The sequence below is a fragment of the Epinephelus lanceolatus genome, chromosome 21 (genome assembly GCF_041903045.1).
Source record: "Epinephelus lanceolatus isolate andai-2023 chromosome 21, ASM4190304v1, whole genome shotgun sequence".
NCBI lineage: Eukaryota > Metazoa > Chordata > Actinopteri > Perciformes > Serranidae > Epinephelus > Epinephelus lanceolatus.
The window spans coordinates 354,379-369,124 of record NC_135754.1 but is presented as its reverse complement, the minus strand read 5'-3'; positions in this window follow the sequence as shown (position 1 = coordinate 369,124).

Sequence of the window (14,746 nt, the reverse complement as noted above, 5' to 3'; positions counted from 1 at the left end):
GAACACATCTACATGTCAATAATTAGAGATAAACATAGCGCCCCCTACTGGCAATGGGAAATGTCATGTTTTAGACTTTAATGTACATCTCCTACAGACTTGACCAGATCCACTTCAAACTTGGTGAAAAAAGTCATAAGACGTTGATGATGCTTTATTGTGGGAACTGTGAGTTTTCGTCGAAGGGCGTGGCCACTGTTGTGGAAATTCTCTTCTGCTGGTGAATAATGAAATAGAGACTTCTGCCGGCCGACAAGGTTTTATTTTTTTCTGCAAAGAAAAGGTCAGTCATCACACGAGCGGTCAGAATGACGAAAAGACCCCGAACATAGTAAAGCCTAAACATTTATACCTGAGGAACGCCTCTCACGGTGTGTTTCACACTCTTCTGTCTGCGGCAGGGAGCAGTGCCCCTACCCATTGTTTTCAAACTCTTTCGTCTGCCGCAGCTATTGGCTCCGACCCCCTAGGGTGTGTTTCACACCTGGCGTATCCTGCAGGATTTTGTATCTAGGTGTGAGGTTAAGAGGTCTAGACATTCTGAAGTATTTGAAAACACAAAGAATACACAAAGAAAATGAAATTACAATTACACCACGGCCTGGCGGCGAACTTTGATGTTTCGCCGTGATGATAAACGTTGCTGTAACTTGACTCCATGTGGGAATATCTGGCCAAACCTTCACACATATGATGACAGTCCAGCCCTGAACACAGATACAAAGGAATTTTGAATCACCGCCATAGCGCCACCTTCTGGCAACAGAAAGGTACTTTATACATTCTTTGATGTCCCGCTTCTAGCAGGTTAATCAGACCCACCTCAAACTTGCTGGTCTAAGTCTTTAGACCTTGATGATACTTAAAAATGAAGCTTTTGAGTTTTCATCAAATGCTGTCACTGTGGCGCCACCTTGTTCGCCATCAAACATGATGTTGTTTTGAAGGGACAAGGGATGCTTGAAAACTCACCAAACGTGGCATACACATCACAGGTCACAAGTCCTGTTGTCTGATGTGATTTTTGTGCTTTGATGCACGAAGATGGCTCAACAGCGCCCCCTAGAATATTTCAATTAAGCAGCCCCCAAAGCTGCTTTGACCTGCATGTATGAAACTTGGTAGTCACCTGTAACACTCTATCATGTACAAAAAAGCCTCTTGGAGCCATGTGACAGGAAGTAGGTCTCAAACACTTATCTTTTGATTTATCTGAAAGTTAAATGCTGTGGTGTATATTTGATGTATAAAAACATGATGTATAATAATAATACTGCGCTCCTTGTAGTCCAACTCCCCCTAGTGGAAAGAGGAAGTGATACAAAATGTGAAATATGTCATTCCAGCACTGTATCAGGGATATGCCAAGTCACTCCTGCATGCGATGTCTAACTTTGACAGAAATGAATTGACACGTCAGAAGATGTCTTGCCAGCTGCCGAGTTGCGTGAAGGTGCGAGGGCCCGTTCATCGCTGCTTGCAGCTTTAATTATTATTATTATTATTCTGCGCATATAATCCCCAATTTGGCACCTTTCCCAAATTCACAAACTCACCAAATATGGCACATGCGTTAGGTCTGGCGAAAAATGTTATAATCTATTGTTGTCCTGAATTTCCACTAGGTGGCGCTATAATCAAGGACAGTGCATTTTGGGTCATAACTCCCATATACTTTGTCGCACATTCAAAAACCTTATATCCACGCGTTCAGTGAATTGTGCTGAATCTTGTGATATAGGCCACGCCCATTTCCGCTCACCGTTTTTTTCCCGCAAATTCGCAAAATGTTGCAAATCTACTTTTTCGAACTCCTCCCAGGCAATTTCACCGATTGGCATGAAACTTTGCACACAGCATCTGTGGACCCTCCTGACAAAAAGTTATTAAAATAATTTTGATATTCCAAACAATATTCAAGTTATTAAATAACAACTTCCTGCAGATTTCGTTGTAAACAGGAAGTGCTGCATATCTCCACATTGGTGTATTCGAATGACATGAAACTCAGTTTACTACTTCCCCATGAGCCCCTGAGGCTCTGTGCAAAATGTCAGGCGATGACCACCAGGCGGCGCTCTTTAAATTAAAGTATTTTATATCTCAACATCGGTTGGGCGGATTAACACGATACTTGGTATATTTATTGTCAGTGCCCTCCTGAGGATATCTGATGAAGGACTTACCGATCCGCCACTAGGTGGGGCTCTGGTGGCCATCTAATTTAATATTTGGCACTGTGCCAACACCATAACATTCAAGGACATAAAATTGATAGGGGTGGTATAGACTGGCCCCTGTAACTCACACATCAAAAATGACCAGCAGGTGGCACTATTTTCAATGCAAAAGTGTTTTTGGCTAATAACTCCCACATAACATGTCGCACATTGTTAAACCTTCTATTTACGTGTTCTCTGAATTCAGCTAAATTGTGTGGTGTACGTCACGCCCACTTTCGCGGTACCTTTCCATTTGCTGAATTGTGACAAATGAAAAACCTACTTTTTCAAACTCCTCCTAGGCGATTTGACTGATTTGCACCAAACTTTGCATGAAGCATCTGTGGACCCTCCTGACAAAAAGTTATTAAAAGAATTTTGTTTGTCCAAAAAAACGGCCAAAATATAAAACTTCCTGCACATTATTTTCAAAACAGACAGTCTTTCATATCTTGAGCAAATACAGTCAGATTACCACAACACTTTCGCTAATTGTGTTCCATGGCCCGATGAGGGTTTGTGCAAAATTCGGTGCAAATCGGCCAATACGTGGTGTTCTGGTGGCAGTCTAATTAGTGTGAATGGAAGTAAATTGGAAAATCTTCAAATCCTCTTCAAAACTCATCGACTTTCAACCTCTTCTTGTCCCTCATACTTTGAGCTAGAGACACCATGTCAACTTTTAAAGAGTCAGAAAACCTTGAACGCATTAACTGTACATAATTATCTATCTTTATCTGTATTTCGGCCATGACCAATATTCTTTTGTGTATGAACACTGGTAGATAACTATCTTGCCACCAGGTGGTCTTTGGCTGCTCCTGACGCTACCGTCATGAAAACAAGAGACCGCATATGCGCAGTTGCGCACTCTCAGCTGATTGTAAACAGATAAGATGGCGACAAGACGCAACTTCAGTGTTCATTTAAAGCTAGACGTTTTGAAATATTCCAAACAAATGTCGGGGGAATACGCTGCGGGGCATATGATGCCTGGTATGCAGAGGACGGCAACAAGACCTTCACAAAAGGAGGGAACATGAGAGCAGCTGACAAATGCAAGATAACGGCTTACCGTCTCCAGGTCCAGTAATTTCCTCTTTGGTTGGTGTCATGACTGCCCAGTACCTGGACAACCGAGCCGTGGTGGCACACAGGTATGTGGCGTGTGAGAGGAGAAACGAGGTGTTAACATTTCTCTTTGTGTTAGGTAACGTTAATGGCGTTAGGCTGACCAAACGTCCTCTTTTGCCCGGACATGTCCACTTTTCACGTCCCGTCCGGGGCGTCCGGATTTTTTTTATAAACTGATAATGTCCGGTTTTCCGTGTGTTTGTGTGTGTGTGTTAGAGTGCGGTACAGCCGCATATTTCTGTTGGAAGCCGAACCGAGCCCGACATTATTTATAACCAAAGCACTGAGTTCGTGCCACACATTTGTTACGGTTACAGGCTCTTTAACCCTATGGGCCTGAACGACGCATAGTCCGTCCAAATTCACACCTGTTCTTCTCTGTGGATTTTCTCCACGACCGTGCGTCATAGCGAGAAGCCACACATATCACGTGAAACAGTGATATCATAGCTTTCCGATAAGACCACTTGTCGGTAGTCCAATGTTTTCACAGCGAAAAAAAACATGAAGTTACACTAAAATTATGTATAACAGAGCTTTCATACAGCTCTGCACACACATTACTGTTGGATGGATTACTCGCGAATGCAGCATCGCACAGAAATACCACGCATATCACATGAAAGCGCAGGAGCAGAGCTTTCCAATGATACCACACATCATTGTGCTGTCATCCCATCATGCTATAAATACAGATTAATTGTCTACAAAATAAAAACCTGACGAATTTCTTTACAACCCATTATACAGATCTTTGTTTTTTTCATTGATATAAAAATTTATATAAAATACAGGCACATAGAAGGACATGAAAAGATGGCAAATCTGGATAGCCCACATTGTCCTGAAAAACAAGATATAGCATGTGTATGTAGCCTTTATAATGACTGTGATATGAGCTTAAAAGTAAAGGCAGTAAAAATACCCCAAAATCCCCTAGGGCCCATAGGGTTAATCACTTATTGATGCTGTTTTTGAAGTATGAATAAGTCAATAAGTAATTTATTCCATTGAAATATCAGTGATGTATTATAGAAAAGTGATTTATCTTTTTATAAATGACAAAAGGCACATCTGCCTCATTCTTACCGTGGTTTCGTGATACTACTCAGAACCGTGATACTTTGACTGGTATCGTACCGTGGGGGGTGGGGAGAGGTGGGGGGTTGGGGAGTTGGGGGGGGTGCCGAGGGATGGTTCGCCCAGGGCGTAAAACTAGCCAGGACCGCCTCTGGCACTGATATTTTTACTGTAACCATCTTTTTATCTATGGAAGCCCATTTTCTCCAGTAATGGAAAAAAAATCGCCATTCCTAATCAAAAATGTGAGATAAAAAGTCATAATTATGAATGTAGCCTAGTTTTCAAATTAATCTGTGGCATGTTGTCTTGTAAGGTGTGTGGCATCACGGTGGCTGCAGATGGGACAGAGGATGAGATGATTCACTGTTTCAAGGCAGTACAATTAGTACACTGTGCTGTAGTAAATAGTAAATAGTGGTGATTTACAAAAACACCAAAAACTATTTTTATTGTTAAAGTAAAATTTGTTACTGTAAATAATACAGTACTTTATTTGTAATACTAGAAAAAAAATTTTTTACTGTAAAGACAGGTTTACATAAATATTTCTGCTGTTTCAATTTAAAAAAAAATACAGTATTTGTATTTTCAAATTTGGCTGTGATTTCTTTTTCCTTTTATATTAAAAGCCTCCTTCAAACAGTAGCCTGCCCCTATTTGTAGCCTGGTCCCAAATTATTTTTTTGTTAATAGTGGCCCCGGCTACTATTTGAGGAAATACTGTATGTACAGTACAGGCCAAAAGTTTGGACACACCTTCTCATTCAATGCGTTTTCTTTATTTTCATGACTATTTACATTGTAGATTCTCACTGAAGGCATCAAAACTATGAATGAACACATGTGGAGTTATGTACTTAACAAAAAAAGGTGAAATAACTGAAAACATGTTTTATATTCTAGTTTCTTCAAAATAGCCACCCTTTGCTCTGATTACTGCTTTGCACACTCTTGGCATTCTCTCGATGAGCTTCAAGAGGTAGTCACCTGAAATGGTTTCCACTTCACAGGTGTGCCTTATCAGGGTTAATTAGTGGAATTTCTTGCTTTATCAATGGGGTTGGGACCATCAGTTGTGTTGTGCAGAAGTCAGGTTAATACACAGCTGACAGCCCTATTGGACAACTGTTAAAATTCATATTATGGCAAGAACCAATCAGCTAACTAAAGAAAAACCAGTGGCCATCATTACTTTAAGAAATGAAGGTCAGTCAGTCCGGAAAATTGCAAAAACTTTAAATGTGTCCCCAAGTGGAGTCGCAAAAATCATCAAGCGCTACAACGAAACTGGCACACATGAGGACTGACCCAGGAAAGGAAGACCAAGAGTCACCTCTGCTTCTGAGGATAAGTTCATCCGAGTCACCAGCCTCAGAAATCGCAAGTTAACAGAAGCTCAGATCAGAGACCAGATGAATGCCACACAGAGTTCTAGCAGCAGACCCATCTCTAGAACAACTGTTAAGAGGAGACTGCGCCAATCAGGCCTTCATGGTCAAATAGCTGCTAGGAAACCACTGCTAAGGAGAGGCAACAAGCAGAAGAAATTTGTTTGGGCCAAGAAACACAAGGAATGGACATTAGACCAGTGGAAATCTGTGCTTTGGTCTGATGAGTCCAAATTTGAGATCTTTGGTTCCAACCGCCGTGTCTTTGTGAGACGCAGAAAAGGTGAACGGATGGATTCCACATGCCTGGTTCCCACTGTGAAGCATGGAGGAGGAGGTGTGATGGTGTGGGGGTGTTTTGCTGGTGACACTGTTGGGGATTTATTCAAAATTGAAGGCACACTGAACCAGCATGGCTACCACAGCATCCTGCAGCGACATGCCATCCCATCCGGTTTGCGTTTAGTTGGACGATCATTTATTTTTCAACAGGACAATGACCCCAAACACACCTCCAGGCTGTGTAAGGGCTATTTGACCAAGAAGGAGAGTGATGGAGTGCTGCGGCAGATGACCTGGCCTCCACAGTCACCGGACCTGAACCCAATCGAGATGGTTTGGGGTGAGCTGGACCGCAGAGTGAAGGCAAAGGGGCCAACAAGTGCTAAACACCTCTGGGAACTCCTTCAGGACTGTTGGAAAACCATTTCAGGTGACTACCTCTTGAAGCTCATCGAGAGAATGCCAAGAGTGTGCAAAGCAGTAATCAGAGCAAAGGGTGGCTATTTTGAAGAAACTAGAATATAAAACATGTTTTCAGTTATTTCACCTTTTTTTGTTAAGTACATAACTCCACATGTGTTCATTCATAGTTTTGATGCCTTCAGTGAGAATCTACAATGTAAATAGTCATGAAAATAAAGAAAACGCATTGAATGAGAAGGTGTGTCCAAACTTTTGGCCTGTACTGTATGTAACATACAGTCACTGGCCACTTTGTGTACACCTGTCTAATCTAATGCAATCCAGTAGAACGACTATACCATGATTTTTTTCCCTGAAGCTTATACATTTTCGGTTATTGTTGACATCGTCTAGAAAGTGGTGATTCTACTTTGTTTATTATTGAGGTCATAGTGAATGGTGGTGGTGTACTGGGGTGGCCTCCTAATTTTGTCTAATTGAGGGGGACAAATATTAGGAACACTTTTAAATATATTGCACTCCAGTACACCAACACCACCCTCTACGACGTCAATAATAAAGTAGAATAATCACCTTTCTGACAAAAGCTGAAAAAGTAAAAGCTTTGTAAACGTAGAATGTGTGGCAGAGTTGTTGTATTGGATTGTATTAGATTGCACAGGTGTACCTAATAAAGTGGCCAGTAAGACCCACATTTACACCACCAATCCATGCCTGCTCTGGGTCTCCCCGCAGCCCCTGGTTGCTCGGCAGCCTCAGCCCCTGAGACCATGCTGATCAAAAGTTATTAAAAGCTTTTCTCTATGTCAAGGGGTGTGGCGGCTATGACGCCGCCCTCGCCACCAAATCAGTTGGCCTTTTGATGGCTTCAGCGACCTCATATCCTCACGAAATTGATACACAGGTCAAGAATGGCAAGCTCTTACATCTGATAGGGCCATTGCCCATGGGGGGGGACAAAATGCCTCTATAGTCCCCCTTGAAATTTTCAAAAAACCCTCCCCATAGGGATTTTCTTGGAGTAGGGAGATGAAACGTCACACCACGTCAAGGTTAAGTTACTCTGAGTTTTCACATAACCGCTTCAGTGATGCATGCTGCTGGCCCCCCGCAATAGCGCGGGAGAGCAAGGGCCCGGTCACAGCTGCTTGCAGCTTTAATTGTTGTTGTTATTTAATGCTGTTTCTTGTATTTTTGTATTTATTTTGCATACCTAGTTTTTTAAGTTTTAAATTTTTAAGTTTAAATTTTGAAATCTTTAATCTGACTCTTTCCCCTTGACTGCTGTAACACTGGAATTTCTCAATTATGGGATCAATAAAGGTGTATCTTATTTCTTATCTTATCTTATCTTACCTTGGTTACACTGCATAGTTTTTCTCTGACCATTCAAGGTGTCATACTGGACAGAACATTGTCCTTTGAGGCCCATGTCAATAATGTCACTTGGCCTGCATACTTTCATCTTCATAATATTAATCATCTTTGCCCACACTTACACCGCACAGCACCGTCATTCTTGTTCACACTTTGCATTGATTATTGCAATTATGTCCTCTTTGGTCTCCCTCTCAAGTGTCTTTGTAAATTCCAGTTGGTCCAGAATTCAGCTGCCCGTATCAGCATTAGAACTGCCACCATATATCATATCACTCCTATTCTTCATCAGCTTAAAGAGGCAACAGATAGGATTCGGGGTTTTTTTTAGCTTGGCGTCAGCAGTGTTGCTCGCACTGTCGCAATGACCAAATTGACCGTGGGGATCAGAGATAATCAATAAAATGTAGGCTGTAAAGCCACCAGTATACCTCTATGTAGAATGAGAAGGTGTATGTACACTGTACTAAATGAATGAGTAAAGAGACCGAGCAACAATTATTAGATTTATCTGAAGAAAAAACAAATAGTAATGCAAATAATTATACCAGAATGCACAGTACCAGTACAAACAACTCACAGTAAATTATACCAATACGTACAGTATCAGTACAAACAACAGTAGACACGTAAGGGATAATGCATAGTGAGCCGGTGACTGTTGAAAAATAACTCCCGGCAGGGGAATGGAACCCTGACGCGCAGCGGAGTTATTTTTCAACAGTCACCGGCTCAGTATACATTATCCCGCTTAGAACATGGCTTACTACTGAAACATTCCAATGTTACAACTGGCATCAATATTATTAAATTGCTGGCAGAGTGTATTGACAGAGGAGAGGCATTCACCAGACAAACGGGAGCGGAGGAGAGGATTTTACTCCACTTCTCCCGGTTGGAGATGCTGGGTGCCCAGTAGCTGCGAAGGCTGCCCTCACATTTATGGCCAGTGACCGACATGATCTCCCTGCTCTCCAGGACAGCTTAGAAGAGCTGTGTGGACTAACGTTAACTGATTTTGATGCTCCTCAGTCTAAGGCTGTTGCAGTGAAAAGTCCAGTGTTCACTTAGCTGGGCGATGTCCATCGATAGCTGAAGAGAACAGAAGGAAGGGAGGGCAGTATCACTGTTCGAGGGCTGCCGTAGAATGGCAGCGAGGATGTCAGCCGACCAGCACTCGCTACCTGGTCCCTGGTTGCGGCGATTTGCGATGCTGGCCAGCTAGGATTTAACTAGCAGCCAGTACAGTACAGTCCTCTCTCGTCTAGCTATCATTTAGCCATGTTACTTACTGATCCATTAGAAAGAAAGCTAGCTGGACATTGGTTTTGAAGCCTCTTTGGTCACGGAGCTCCCTCCATCTCTTGAACGCCTGACTGAGGTTTACTCTTGTTTTTCCTCTTCTTTTATCACACACATTCTTCCAAGAATATAATCCCCAATTTGGCCCCTTTCCCAAATTCAAAAACTCACCAAATTTGGCACACGCGTTTGGTCTGGCAAAAAATTTGATATTTTGGCAGTGTTGTATGTGGACTAGGCCAAATGGCGACATAGCGCCCCCTAGAAAATTTCGTGCCTCGAGCCCCGCCTATGAGTTTCACCTACACACATGAAAGTTGGTGGGCTCATAAAACATGCCAAGACGCACAAAAAATCCTCTTGGACCCATGCCGTAAACCCAACAGGAAGTCAGCCATTTTGATTTGAATTTTTGACATGTTTGAACGAACTCCTTCTAGGTATTTCGTCCAATCGACTTCAAATTTGGTACAGATCATCCTGAGAACATGCTGATCAAAAGTTATTAAAAGCTTTTCTCTATGTCAAGGGACGTGGCCGCTAGGGCGTGACAAACTTTGGTGACTTTTCGTTTTCTCGCCATTGAATTTCGAACGGACCTCACGCCCACATACTTGATCTCAGCAGCTTAAAACTTGCTGGACATGATGATGGCTCCACCCCAAACGCCCCAATATGTTAATATCCCACCTTACTCATAGCGCCCCCCGGTGGTAACAGGAAGTGACCAGTTTTTACTTTAACATGTACTAATGACACAAACTTGACCGCATCAACTTCATTCCACTTCTAATGCATGCAGAACAAGTTGGCGAAGCTACCTTATGAACGCTGTGAAGCTACGTCTAATGGTGTCCGTGTGGCGGCGTGGTGACTATCGATCCCTCGCCACTAAATACGTTTGGCTTTTTGATGGCTTCAGTGATCTCATATCCTCATGAAAATTGATACACAGGTCAAGAATGGCGAGCTCTCTCATCTGATAGGGGTGCCGCCCATGGGGGGGACAAAATGCCTCTATAGTGCCCTCTTGAAATTTTCAAAAACCCCTCCCCATAGGGGTTTTTTTGGATTAGGAAAATGAAAATTGGTACATATGTGTATGTCACCCAGACGCACAAAAAAGTCTCTGCCACCAATGGTCTACTCCAAACAGGAAGTCGGCCATTTTGAGTTAAACTTTTCATTTTGGTGGCAATTTTGTGATTTCGACACCTTGTATTTTGATGAACTCCTCCTACAGATTTTGTCCACTCAACTTCAGATTTGGTACAGATCAACCTGAGACCATGCTGATCAAAAGCTATTAAAAGCTTTTCTCTATGTCAAGGGGCGTGGCTGCTATAGCGCCGTCCTTGCCATCAAATACGTTTGGCTTTTTGATGGCTTCAGTGGCCTCATATCCTAATGAAAATTGACACACAGGTCAAGAATGGCGAGCTCTTACATCTGATAGGGGCGTCGCCCATGGGGGGGACAAAATGCCTCTATAGCGCCCCCTTGAAATTTTCAAAAAACCCTCCCCATAGGGTTTTTTTTTGGAGTAGGAAGATGAAAATGTGTACATATGTGTAAGTTGCCCAGATGCACAAAAAAGTCTGCCACCAATGCTCTACTCCAAACAGGAAGTTGGCCATTTTGATTCAAACTTTTCATTTTGGCATTGATTTTGTGATTTCCGCACCTTGTAATTTAACAAACTCTACAGATACAAAAACAACAATCAGTAGTCATTTATTTTTTTAGTTTTGTCAACAACTCCCTTTCCATGTCTGTGTTTCTAATTTGCTGCAACATTATGGGTAACATTAATAGCTTCTAATGTAGGCCCTGGGGACCTGACCTGAGGCTCTGGTCATCCAGCGACCTGACTCAGGACCAGTTTCTCTGCCTTTTGTTAGACGTGGTGGAGGTGGAGGTGACTACCACCTGTGCTTTTTTCCACATGTACATCTACTCAACAGGATGTTAGGAGACTAGATGTGTGGTAATCAGCATCTGTTCGTGGTGAAAGTTACTCAAGCTGAAATAGCGACTGAGTAAACTTTTACTTTGTTTAATATGTGGAATATGAATAAAACCAAAGTGAGGAGCAATCATAGGTCTGTTTTTACATTTCGTTTTCACCCAATTATTAAAAACATTGAACAACATTTAATGACTTTCTCAAAGGCTAATATGAAAAGAAAGTGATGTTACATTTAATATGAGTTACGCATTAACTCTGTCAGTGATTCTTTTTATGACCGTAGCTGTGTATTTTTTCCCGGAAGTTTTCTCCCCTGTTGTCGTGGTGAATCATAGTATCGGAGCTCCATTGATGATGGCTTTATCACTAAGATGCTCAAGTCAAAAATGTCTTACCTTTTGACTGCTTGTCTCTGATATCTCCGAACCATTTTCCAAGAAAATACTGATATTTACTTTGAAACCGATGCTATGTTGCTGCATACTCTGTAGTTCTTATGCATAGAGCATGGCTGGCAGTGAATGCCTGAAAGACATAGCAACAGTAACCAAGGGGAGCGGGGCTTAGCCATTTGGAGCTTCCACCTTGTTCCCCACTGCATTGTGATTGGTTGTCCTTCTTCACTGAAGGACACGCCAGTCATTATGGTAAGTTGTAGGAGCTTGCTTGTAGCGTAGTCATTTTGTGAATGTTGCTCGTGCTTCTGACATTATATGTGGGTCTGTATGCTATATAAACTATGTGTGTACGTACATTATATCAATTGGAATGTATTGTCACTAGCTCAGCTCAGTAAGATAGCGTAGCAGTTTGTTAGCGTAGCCGTTCGTTAGCAAAGCGGCTAGTTAGCGTAGCGGCTAGGTAGCGTAGGACCTACTTAAACCCCAGCATCCTTCGACTCAGCAGGAGAGTGCAGTATTTTAGGTGTTGCGTCAGCTCACACTGGTTGTTTTTAAACTGTGGAATATTCAGTGATTAAATTGCAATGTTTTGCAATTAGCTTAGCTTAGTAAGCTAGCGTAACTTAGCGGGTAGTTAACGTAGCAGCTAGTTAGCTGCCATTGTTCTCTGACTCCGCCAGAGAGTCATGTGTTGTAACCTAGGGGAGAGGAGTGTCGAGCGGAGCATTTTTTCATATTTCCCTCTCTGCACAGACATGCATTTATTTATAGTAACCACATTTTATAGTGAACAACATACATATGTCCTCTACAAATCCCGAGCATGTTTGCAAAGTTTGGATGAATGAGTCGCACTCAATGTAGCAGGAAACGAAACATGCTCATCTGCCTGTTTGCCCCCGCATGCAGGGATGAACAGATCAACGGTATAATTAACCGTAAAACACATAAATAACCTTATATTACTGGCGTGTAACACTCATTAATGCTTCAGCTGAGTCCTCTAGGAAATGAGAATGTCCAATTGAAATAATCTTCTCATGTTTAATGTCTGAAAATGAATTACATTTGTCCAGTGCTCTGTGATATAGCCTACTGTGTTTAACAAAGCATGTTCCAATGCAGTTAAAGCTTTATGTGTTTGTGGACATAATTGATTTAATAATACAAGACAGTATTTGAAGAAGAAGTTAGAATGCAGTGTGGTCGTGAAACGGTTTGGCCTTGTCAATCAAAAAAGTGTATCAGTGTGTGTGTGTGTGTGTGTTTTTGTCAGCTGCTGTCAATGTCAAATCATTAGTAAATTATCAGTTTGATTTTAATATGCTCAATAACTGGGTCTTTATACTTTTTGATACCCCGTGGCAAGTCCTACTGTCGCTCTGAGGTGGCTAAGTGGAGGATAGCGGAGCGACAGTTGACCCCCAGTGACGCTGGTGCATGTATGTGGCGTGCCTTCTTGAAATCAACTTTTCATGTATATCCTTGCTGTATGACTGAGTTAAACTCCTAACTTTGTGTATTTTTATAGTCTTGAAAAGTTCACAGATTTGTGTTGAAGTGCTTGAAGTTTGAATTTGGTCCTTTTTTTAAAAAAAAAACATTTTATGTTCATCAACAGCTTGTGGCACACAGAGGCGCCACAAAGTGCACAAACGGTCAATTTCTGAGCACACTGGGCGCCAGCATAAATTGGTCATTCCAGTTGAGGTCCCGGGCAAGACGGTATGTACAATTCATAAAGATTTCACTGATGATTAGAAGTTTTAGTTGTGTGTTTTCAGCCTAAAAGAAATCCTGTCTTTTGTTCCAGCTTGTTCTTCTTGTAGGGGCATCCCATCTGCGCTCCCTTGCAGATGGGATTGTGCTGATGCCAGAGGATTGCCACACCTTTGGAGTCATGTCCACTCCAGGGGCGTGCGCTGACCAGCCCAGGACTGAGGTTGAACATGCTGTTCTTCTTCGGATCTCTGTTGCTGTCTGTGTCATGGCCCCTAGAAACAACCTGACGGCCAGCAAAACGCAAGGAGGCATAGCTTTTGGCCGATACCTGGCCACTGTCTGCAGCGTCTGGCCGACTGCACAGGTAGGTTATTCATGTATTCTTTTTAATGAGGCTGATGTGTACAGGTCAATATGATTTTGTCATTAACCATTATTATTTTGTTTAGGTCTTCGCTGGGACCTTGTCCCACGCTTGACAGTCCCGGGGGATATCCAAGAGTTTTGCTGGCAGGAATTTCACCGCGTCAGCACGTCTCGGTATGTTTGAAAATGATGATACATGGTTCTAAACAGTTTTATGAAGGCTTATGAGAATTATATATTTTACATATAATTTCTAATATTATACCCATTATGGTTTTCTAATAAGAAAGTTGACATTGCCTTTTTAAAATGTGTTTTTCAAAAACTATGTTTCTTTTCTTGTTCCTTTTTTTTTTAAGGTGTGAAATATTTTCACCATACTGACCGCTTCCCCCTGAACAACCGCAAGCTGTGGTGCTGTGATGGTGTAAGTAGAATAAATTATTTTCATATCATAAATAGAAAATTATTCAACACAGTATGTTTGACAGTAAAAGTCACATTTTACAAAATAATATTAAAATTTTTTTTGTCATTGTTTTGTGTTTGTAGGTGCACCCCAGTGACGACATGGGGATGCCTAACCTTGTGGAGTCGCTGTTGACTGCCACCAAACAGCACCTGGAGATACCAGCACCCAAGCCACAGGTGTCGTGCCCTGTGTCTCCCAAGCCTCTGCCAAAGGTGGTTCCACGTGTGATTGTGGTGGGGGAGGTTGTAGTTCCACGGCCCCCCCCTCCTGAGTGGACGTCTGTACAGTCGGGCAGGAAAGTAAGAGACTGAACTTTGTATATATGTTTCATGAAATAAAAATAAAGTTGTGAATTGATCCACATTTTTTTTTGCTTTTTGTCATTACAGAGGAACCACTCTGAACATGAGCATGGCTCTGGTTCATCACAGAGAGGAGTGGTTCATTATGTGGTATGTGATCTTTCATTTAACCATGATATTTACATAACAGTGATAGTTTGTGTGCTTTATCTACGAAAATGATAAGTGTTAGAAATAATCTACATGTCTGTCAGGTGGATGGAGCTCCAGTGGCCTTGCGAGAGTGTTTCATTCCACTGAATG